This window comes from Diceros bicornis, assembly GCF_020826845.1.
Source record: "Diceros bicornis minor isolate mBicDic1 chromosome 32 unlocalized genomic scaffold, mDicBic1.mat.cur SUPER_32_unloc_2, whole genome shotgun sequence".
NCBI lineage: Eukaryota > Metazoa > Chordata > Mammalia > Perissodactyla > Rhinocerotidae > Diceros > Diceros bicornis.
Genome location: NW_026690908.1, coordinates 916,842 through 926,678, shown reverse-complemented (window position 1 = coordinate 926,678; position 9,837 = coordinate 916,842). Strand labels below are relative to the sequence as shown.

General features: G+C 35.4%; 1 long non-coding RNA gene across 1 annotated transcript; it reads right to left on the bottom strand.

The window, feature by feature from the left end:
• Nucleotides 1-7,842: 7,842 nt before the first annotated feature.
• LOC131402224 (uncharacterized) lies at nucleotides 7,843-9,837 on the bottom strand. Its single transcript, XR_009218432.1, has 2 exons — nucleotides 9,762-9,837; nucleotides 7,843-8,468 (listed from the first exon to the last, which is right to left on the bottom strand). It is a non-coding gene; the product is annotated as an uncharacterized LOC131402224 (long non-coding RNA).

Genomic DNA, 9,837 nt, shown 5'->3' with positions numbered 1-9,837 from the left:
TTTTTCAGATGTCTAGAGGTATCCCAACTTGCCAGTAATGTGGCCTTAGATTTAGCAGAACTTGAAAATCTGAATATAATAGAAAATGAATTACGTCTCTCATATTAACATTTACAAAATAAATGATCACAATGTTAACTTACCAATAAGCACTCTCTATATTTTAGGCTCTGAAAGTATCTTGCTTACATAATAAACATGATAAAGTTTCAAAGATGAGCCAATTAACTTTTCAGCAAAAGCTTTACTTGAGTGTATCTTGGCTTCCTTTTTGATAGTTTTAGCCTTAATGTTACAATATTGTTTTCTTTTTCTGGGAATCAGATAATCTTGTATTTGGTGAACATTTTAATTTTTAATGGCCACTTGTATTTCGTGATATGCACGTGTTCAAACAATCTATAAGAACTAACCACTACTACCCACATATAGGATTATACAGGAATGGAGGAGTTTTGGCTGACTTGTTGTATATAATGGTAGACTCTACCACTTACAATAATTTAGGGATTTGAAGCAGTATTTTTAAATACAAATAATCTCAAAATCAGTAATATATAAAGTATATTACTTACTGTGTTAACTAATCAAAATAGTTAAATTTGTTATTTTTCCTTCATTTATAAGGATGCACCCATTATACAGATTCTGTACAAATTGCAAAGATCACTTTTTTCCTTTTCAAAATTTATTTATTTTAATTTTTATAGTGAGAATCTTAGTGTTGGGTAAACTGCTGCACAATTACTGGAAATGCTGAGAGTCATTTGGAAAAGTGTAGAAGTCGAAAGAGAATGTGAAGTACATTTCTCCAATGTCAAGTCCTTTGAGCCTCTGTCTAGTTGTACCTTGAAGAGATGGAAGATTAAGTACCAGCAAAGGACACAAGAGAACTGGCTGCCAACTTGAGAGCTTCCCACTGACCACAGAATGCCTGGCAGACGCTTGGAGATGTCGGGGGAAGAGGGAGAATCTCTCTCTGCCCTTTCCCTTAAGGTTCTTCTGGCTGGCCAAATAATCAACAAGACAGGTTAGCAGGAGAAAATAATACCAAGTTTAATAACATGTATACATGGGAGAAAGCAGGGACACTGCGTTTCTCAACACAATAGCAGAAATTCTCGTCTTAAATACCATTTTCAGCTAATGACAAAGGAGGATTTTGGGGGTGGGGGGAGTCAGTTACAGGAGATTACCACTAAAGCACAATAAACAAGAGTAAGGTTTATTATGTAGCTCAAGGCCTCACCTTCCACATTGATAAGTCACTAGAAATGAGCTCATCCCCCTCTCTTCCCAATACAGAGAGGGAGATACTTTTACGAATGGAGACTTCCCTTGTAAATGATTGTCTGGCAACTCCTCGCAGGGCCATCCAAAGAATGTGGCCAGAGAGACAGAACTCCCGATAAGATGGGCTTGTTGGTGCCTTTTCTATTGTAACCTCTATCCTACATTATCTTTATAGCAGTCATGATAGATCTGTTCTAGGAAGGAGCCACCATGTCAAATTCTTTAGGCAGTTAGTGGGGGAGGTCAAATGTCCCTAGAGAAAACAACCAAGGTAAAGAGATAGATTTCAGGGTGGCCAAATCTTGATCTCCCACAGTCCCGCCTTTGAAACTAAAAGTTTCACAGTCCTTTTGAAACTTAAAGAAGTTTCATAGTCCAGAAGCTGAGTTGGTAGATTGTTTCATCTCACTGAACACATTTCTTAGTCCTGATAATAGATCAGTTCAATTAAGTTCATTTTGGAAGGTGGTGATGCAGGTGGGCTCTCAAGGTTACGCCTATATTGTGGAAGCAAACAATCAAGTATTTAATAGAAGTATTTCTATGTAAACAAAAGAAAAACAAGGTTAATGGTTGGAGCAAGTCGTAAAACAGTTTCTGAGTTCAGAGGACAGCCAGTGAAGAAGAATTTCAGATGTCAGCGTCACAGCATCTTTTGCAGTTTAAAATGTCTCTGATGATGTCATCAAGTAATCTCTTAAGTTTGTATCAAGTCCATCAGCTTCAGTTTGTAAGGCTTCAGGAAAAAGGGCAGGTTCAGTTTTTAGTGATTTCACATGAAAATGATGGAAAAAATCAAAAACGTTAGTTTGGACATCTGTAGCCAGATATTTCAGGAGACTAGAAGAAATCAGGATCCAGTCCCGTCAACAGATATAAAACAAAAACCTCAAAAGACAATTAACAAAACTAGGATCTAATATCCGCAAATGTATACTATAGTTTTTACTGAAACATAATTTTTTTTCTCTAAAATCACCCTCATTTTTATCAAAGATAGCCAAATTAAAACTAAGTAATTTGCAAAATAAGTCTAGTTTCAATAGAGTTGGACCAATTATTTACATAAGTACAGCAAGAATAGCAATTGATCACATAGGCTCTTTTAAATCTGCTTTGCTGGAACTTTTTGTAAGGAATCTCACATTGAACTTCAAAAGCCTCTCGAGGCCAGGAAAGCCAAGCCAAGGATTTTGTCATCAGACTTTGCCTGCAATACCTACAGATTTGGGTGAATTCCTCTCTTCCAAGGTTCCCCCCAAATATTTCAAGGTTCCTTGTACCTGCCAGACAAGTAACATTCTTTATTTATCTTGGTAAGTGCTGCTTGGAACATAAGGTACCAGGCCAATATTTCCACGTGTCTTTATTCCATAAAGTCCAATCTTCATTCCTCAAAAGCTATATGGTTATATCGCAAATATGATGTTCCAGTCACAACCTTGGTAATATAACAAGTGTTTCCAATTGTGTCTTGTTATAAGGGGAACAGATTCTTATTGAACTTATGCAAATAACCATATTGCCATGAAAACAACAATACTCACTTACTAAGAGTTTCCAAATCCTGGAGGGATCAGGTAGAGAGAAAAAGATAAATATTTCCATTTTACTTACAAAAATATCATTTATCAAATTGTTATAAGTCATAGCTAGCTCAGGAGAAACAAGAAAAAGTTTTCCTTAAATCTGAAAAAACAAAACATTAAAAATTCAGCAATACTTCAAATGAAAAATCATAAAAATTATAAGCATCCTTATCAGTTTATTCAGTCCCGTGTAATCCATTCTTGATCTCAATCTTTTTGTTAGCAGCTTCATGAAGTTATCAGTCTCTCCATCAGATTTCTGTAATTTCTTACCAAGTTTAGTTTTATGATCAGAAAGTTTATCAGAAGCCTGTACTTCAGTGTAAATGTCAGAGTCCTTTCCAAGAATTTTTCTGAAGTTGAAACATATTTTGCAAAAACATTAGAGCAAAGAAATGAGTCTGTAAACAACAAGACCTCAAAATGGCAAGTGACAAAGAAATTTGGTTAATTTTGTGACATATAACACTTTAAAATAATAATAACCAGAATTATGACTGATAATCAGGACAGATCAGAATTTCAATAATGTTATACAATTTTAAAACACCTATATCAATAACATTTGCCCACATAATACCACCTAAGAAGGTTTTATCTTCACTTGTCTGACAATGTTTTCTAGGTAATTTAACATACTGAATAAGCCTAATAAGTTTAGTATCTTCCTCCTTATAGGAAGAGAGCAAATTTCTTTGAGAAGTTTCAGGGCCCTTTGAAAATTCTCAAAGAAAAAAAGACTTATTTTAAGATATGAATTTTGGTGGAGCTTGTCAAAAATATAAACAATCAAAGCAAACAGAACATTAACAGTCCAAAAAGCCTTAATAGCGAGACCTCAGTCTTTTGAACGTAGGAAATTATTTTAACAGGTTTTTTTTTTTTTTTTTTAGGTAGACTTACTCAAAGGTAAAGAAAAATCTTTTATAACCTCTTTATCAAGTTTAAGCAAATTATCTTTTTACGAGAAATTTCAATTTTGCACCAGCTTACTTCTGCTATTAAAACTCATTTACTTAATTAAATTCATTTCAATCTTAGCCAACTTGACCATACAAAAACTCCTTTTCCAGAATTCCTCTTCCACAAACCTTCTATAACTTTCTTTTTACATCTAGAATTTGTCCCATGTCTTTCTTTTCCGTTCTAGTACTTGAGGACAAATTTATCTTTCTTAACCAAACAAAATATTTCCATTCTTTGCACCTTCTTTATACATCTTACTTTCCTTGTACACAGACATATTTTTCTTAATATTTAGTAGCTTCAATCACATATATTAATTAGAAATTTTAACCTTTAGAAACCTTAATTTGTAAGTAAAAACTAAACAATTATAAACTTTTTTTTACATTAGTATCTTGTGGCTTGGAAAATTTATAAACACTTCATAACTTCTAGAAACATGTTACTTTATAGTACAATCTTTTAATAAAACACATGTTTACCAATAGACCCAAAACACCTTTTAGTTTTCCTGTAATGAAAAGCCAAAAGTAGACAAATGTACATTTAGCAATCAATGTCTAATATCTTATCTTATTTGGAAATGATGATACTCAGAGAATTTTTTATCATAAATTTTAGCAAAACTCTAAAAGTCACCAAAAAGAGTTTGGAAGCTCTAACCACCATAACACATAATTATTGTTATAGTTCATCCAACATTTATCTTTTTCACAACTATTTACTTGTTCCCAATAATTATTTAGATTGCCTATAAGACTTCATAAGACTTCAGATAAAATTAGCCATCATTTAAATTACTATTTTTGTTAACCAGTTCTGTAATAGAAATAACATCAGTTTTTTCCTACAAAATTTCATGTAAATTTTATCACCTCTTATACCTTTAAACATAGTTATCATTAAGATTTTTATCAATAGGTCTTGGTCTTATAATTTTGGACAATGGAAGCATTCCCAGTCAGACATTTTAAAACATACTCAGGCAAAGTTGATGTAACCTCTATGTAAAATTAGCTCAAACATTCCAACCTTTATAATCTTATCTACGCTTTTACATGTTCTCAATTCAATTGTAACCTGAGTCAAGGTCTTAAGGCTAGTCAAATTTTTCCCTTCCTTTTTTTTTTGGCCTTTTCTTAGGTACCAAATAACTAATTATGTGAGAGCTTTCAAAACATTTTTTTTTTCCCCCAATTTAGAAGTTTTTCCAATTCAAAGGATCCATCGTCTGGCCATTGACGAGTAGGATCTTCATTTGTATATTTATTCCAATAGTGACTCGAACCAATAAGACTTTTTAAGGAAAGACCCGGAGGTAACTTTCCACGCTTAGAATAAATCTACCATGGACGCAAAGAGGAGTCCCTGGTGAGGGCGCAGATGATGTAGCCCCCGTGATCCACAGAATTCACTCCCAAAGATATTCAGAGAAAGTAAAGACCTTCGTTGCACAGGCGGTAAGGATGGTGTCTCCGATCTCCCACAATAGTGTGGGACGCCTCCAGTCACAGACCCGCTAATCTGTGACACCAGGCAGGCGATACTGGAATGGGATTTTTCCAGCACTAACAAGCAACGAAGGTAAAGACGACAAAAGCCCTTATGGACTGGGCCCTTTATAACAAATTCCCCTGAGAGCTTGGCACAGCCAGACAAAGAGACGGTTCGGAACCCCAGTCTACTCGACTGGCCACCGAGGTGCACCCCGGTAAATCCACCTTCCGTATGGTGGAGACCAAGGAGAAGATTCTCACTGGTCACAAAGCCAAGTTTTCTCAGGACACAGAACAAGACAGAGATTACTCTGGGAGGAAAAGGGATCAAGATCAAAACCAAGAGTACTCTACCAAATTTAAACCAAGAGTCACTAAAAGCCCAAGAAACTAGTTTCCCAAATATTTTCTCCTGCCAATGTAAATTTAGAGAGAAAAAATTCTCACCATTTCCTTCCGCCGGACTCCGCAGATAGAGATTCCGAGAGGCTGACATGGTAAGAAGTCTTACCTTTTGCCGGCTTTTGTCAGGAGTTCCCGTATCTCACCATCTGCAGTAGTCCAGGGAGAAGGCAGGTCTTCCAGCCAGAGAAGGCAACTTGCCAGCCAGTGTGGCTCCTGGCGACTACGCCAAAACTGTCGGGGGAAGAGGGAGAATCTCCCTCTGCCCTTTCCCTTAAGGTTCTTCTGGCTGGCCAAATAATCAACAAGACAGGTTAGCAGGAGAATATAATACCAAGTTTAATAACATGTATACATGGGAGAAAGCAGGGACACTGCGTTTCTCAACACAATAGCAGAAATTCTCGTCTTAAATACCATTTTCAGCTAATGACAAAGGAGGATTTTGGGGGTGGGGGGAGTCAGTTACAGGAAATTAACACTAAAGCACAGTAAACAAGAGTAAGGTTTATTACGTAGCTCAAGGCCTCACCTTCCACATTGATAAGTCACTAGAAATGAGCTCATCCCCCTCTCTTCCCAATACAGAGAGGGAGATACCTTTACAAATGGAGACTTCCCTTGTAAATGATTGTCTGGCAACTCCTTGCAGGGCCATCCAAAGAATGTGGCCAGAGAGACAGAACTCCCGATAAGATGGGCTTGTTGGTGCCTTTTCTATTGTAACCTCTATCCTACATTATCTTTATAGCAGTCATGATAGATCTGTTCTAGGAAGGAGCCACCATGTCAAATTCTTTAGGCAGTTAGTGGGGGAGGTCAAATATCCCTAGAGAAAACAACCAAGGTAAAGAGACAGATTTCAGGGTGGCCAAATCTTGATCTCCCACAGAGATTAAATCTGGGCTTTGTCTATGGTTGGACCCTGAAAGGAGGATTTTGCTTAAATGACCAGAGAATACAGAACCATTTTTCTTGATAATAAGTAATACTTACCATGTAAATTTCTTCATAAATCTCTGAATAAAATAAAAATATATAACCCATATAGATATAGACTCTTACTGACAAACCCCACAGCCTTCTCTAGAGAGCCCAACAGAAAATGTCTCAGCTGACTGTGAATTGGTCTTCTCTAAAAGCCAGCCAGCCCTTCACTGATAGCCCTGGATAAGGAAAGGCAGATAAAATTCTTTGAAGATGTTTAGCTGAATTCAGAAGCAAAAATCCTACCTCCAGTTGGCTCCTCTGTGAGAATTGATGGCCGGCCTTATTTCACAGGCTGGGCAGCTGAGGTTTCAGATGAGCTTATTTGCCCTGTTCCCCAGGGATGCAAAAGGAGGAATGTGACATTCATTCAGGGCTGAGATTTTGCACGTAAAGATAGTGTTGTCGGGATAGAGGGAGAATCTCCCTCTGCCCTTTTCCTTAAGGTTCTTATGGCTGGCCAAATAATTAACAAGACAGGTTAGAAGGAGAAAATAATACCAAGTTTAATAACATGTATGCATGGGAGAAAGCAAGGACACTGCGTTTCTCAACACAATAGCAGAATTCTCATCTTAAATATCATGTTCAGCCAATGACAAAGGAAGATGTTGGGGGTGGGGGGAGTCAGTTACAGGAGATTACCACTAAAGCACAGTAAACAAGAGTGAGGTTATTATGCAGATTTAAGGCCTCACCTTTTACATTGATAAGTTTCTAGAAATGAGGTCATTCCCCCTCTTCCCAATTCAGAGAGGCAGATACCTTTACAAATGGAGATTTCCCTTATAAATGTAAATGTCTGTCTGGCAACTCCTTGCAGGGCCATCCAAAGAATATGGTCAGAGACAGAACTTCTGATAAGATGGGCTTGTTGGTGTCTTTTCTATTGTAACATCTATTGTACATTATATTTACAGCCATCATGATAATAACGCCTTCCTGAAACAGATGTTTTGTTTTAAATTCTTTAGGCAGTTAGTGGGGGAGGTCAAATGCCCTCAGAGAAAACAACCAAGGTAAAGAGATAGATTTCAGGGTGGCCAAATCTTGATCTTCCACAGGGTCATAGAAGGGAATAAAGATTTCAGCAAATTGGTTTTTTGTTCTCTACAGTGGAAGTAATTTAAGAAGATAGTCTCTCACTCCAACTTCTCTTCCCTGTTCTCTATCTGTAATATCGCTGTAAAAATTCTCTCTGCAAAAATTTCAGTCTTTTTTCTTTGCAGTCTATTATCATCTTTACGAATTCTTTGACTTCACCACCTTCTTGGCACCACAGCGCTAGCCATTGAGATATTATTATAGATTCAGTTTTGCAATTTCATCCTCTTATCTCTATTTCCTCTGCCATTTCTTAGTTTTAGTTCTTATTGTATCTTATGCTTGAAAACATTTCAAGCTTACAGAGTATATCAGTTCGTTATCTTCTCAACTTTTTATTATCTAAGTGCCCTCAAATATCACTTTTTTTAAAAAAGAAGTGAAATAGATAATAGAACAATATATTGTAATAAATTGACCACTTATAAAATTAAGTTCAACCTGCAATCCCTCCCCACTTAACAGCGACCATCTTTTATAACTCACCATGCTTTAGTTTGGGCAGGGTCAGTTTATCAATGATTTCTGGATGTTTTAAACCACATGAGACAAATACAGTGTAAGGTAAAATTGTTACTCTTGCAGAAGTTGTAGAATATCCTGATGGTTATGGAAGTTGGTGGCGGAGAACCTGAATCATATGAAAAGTAGTTGATTAATTAGCACCTGACAGAATTTGTTAATTTGGTAAGGACAATAATAAGACATAAATGTTGAAACGATAACTTTGCATATCAGAGTATTGTCAAAGGCCACTGGGGAAATTCATAATATTCTCAAATACCACAAAAAATGACCACTTTTTCATAAAAGATGTCATACATGATGGCACCATATACTTCTGTCAGAAAATTTGCAATGAAAGAAATTAAGACTTGAGTCATTTTAATTTTAACTATTTGTTTCTGCTTACTATTAGGTTAAAAAACCCTTTTAGAAATAAAGTGATAAGGCATGTACTTGCTTAATTTTTATTTTTTTTAAGAAAAAGTCTTTTTCACATTTTAAAAAAATATTTATTTGTATTTATTTTATGCTGAATTTATTTGTGTGCCCAAAGCCTTTTTTTAATTAACTACCACCAATTCTTTTCAAACTCTTTCAAAAAGTTGAAGAGGAGAGAATACTTCTAAAGTCATCCTATGGAGTTAGCACTACCCTGATATGAAAGCCAAAGACACTAAGAGAAAAGAAAACTACAAGTCAGTATCTTTGAGGAATATTGATACAAAAATCCTCAATAAAATAATAACTAACCAGATTCAGCAGCATATTAAAAGGATTATACATCATTTTAAGTGGGATTTATTTCTGGAATACAAGGATGTTTCAATATATGAAAATGAATCAATGTAATAAAGCACATTAACAGAATGAGGGGAAAAAACACAGGATCATCTCAATGGATGCAGAAAAAGACTTGACAAAACTAAACATGTTTTCATGTTAAAAACACTAGAAAACTCTTAGAGTAAAAGGAAGCTACTTCAACATAATAAAAGCCAGATATAGAAATACACAGAGAACATCGTATTCAAGGGAGAAAGACTGAAAGCTTTTCTTCTAAGATCAGGAAAAAGGCAAGAATGCCCACTGTCACCATTTCTATTCACCATGGTATTAGATGTTCTAGCCAAAGCAATTAGGCAAGAAAAAGAAAGCAATAGCATCCAAATTGGAAAGGAAGAAGTAATATTATATTTGTTTACAAATAATATCTTATATGCTGAAACCCCTAAAAATTCCACGAAAAAATTTTTAGAACTGATAAATTCTGCAGAGTAGGGGAACACAAAATCAACATGAAAAAATTAGTTGTTCTTCTATACATTAATAATAAGTAATCTGAAAAAGAAATTTAAAAACTTTACATTTTTATTTACAATATCATCAAAAAGAGAAAAATACTTAAGAATCAACTTACTCAAGGAGGTAAAAATTCCAATGATGTTTTTTGCACAAATAGAAAAATCTATCCTAAAATTCATATGGACTCTCAA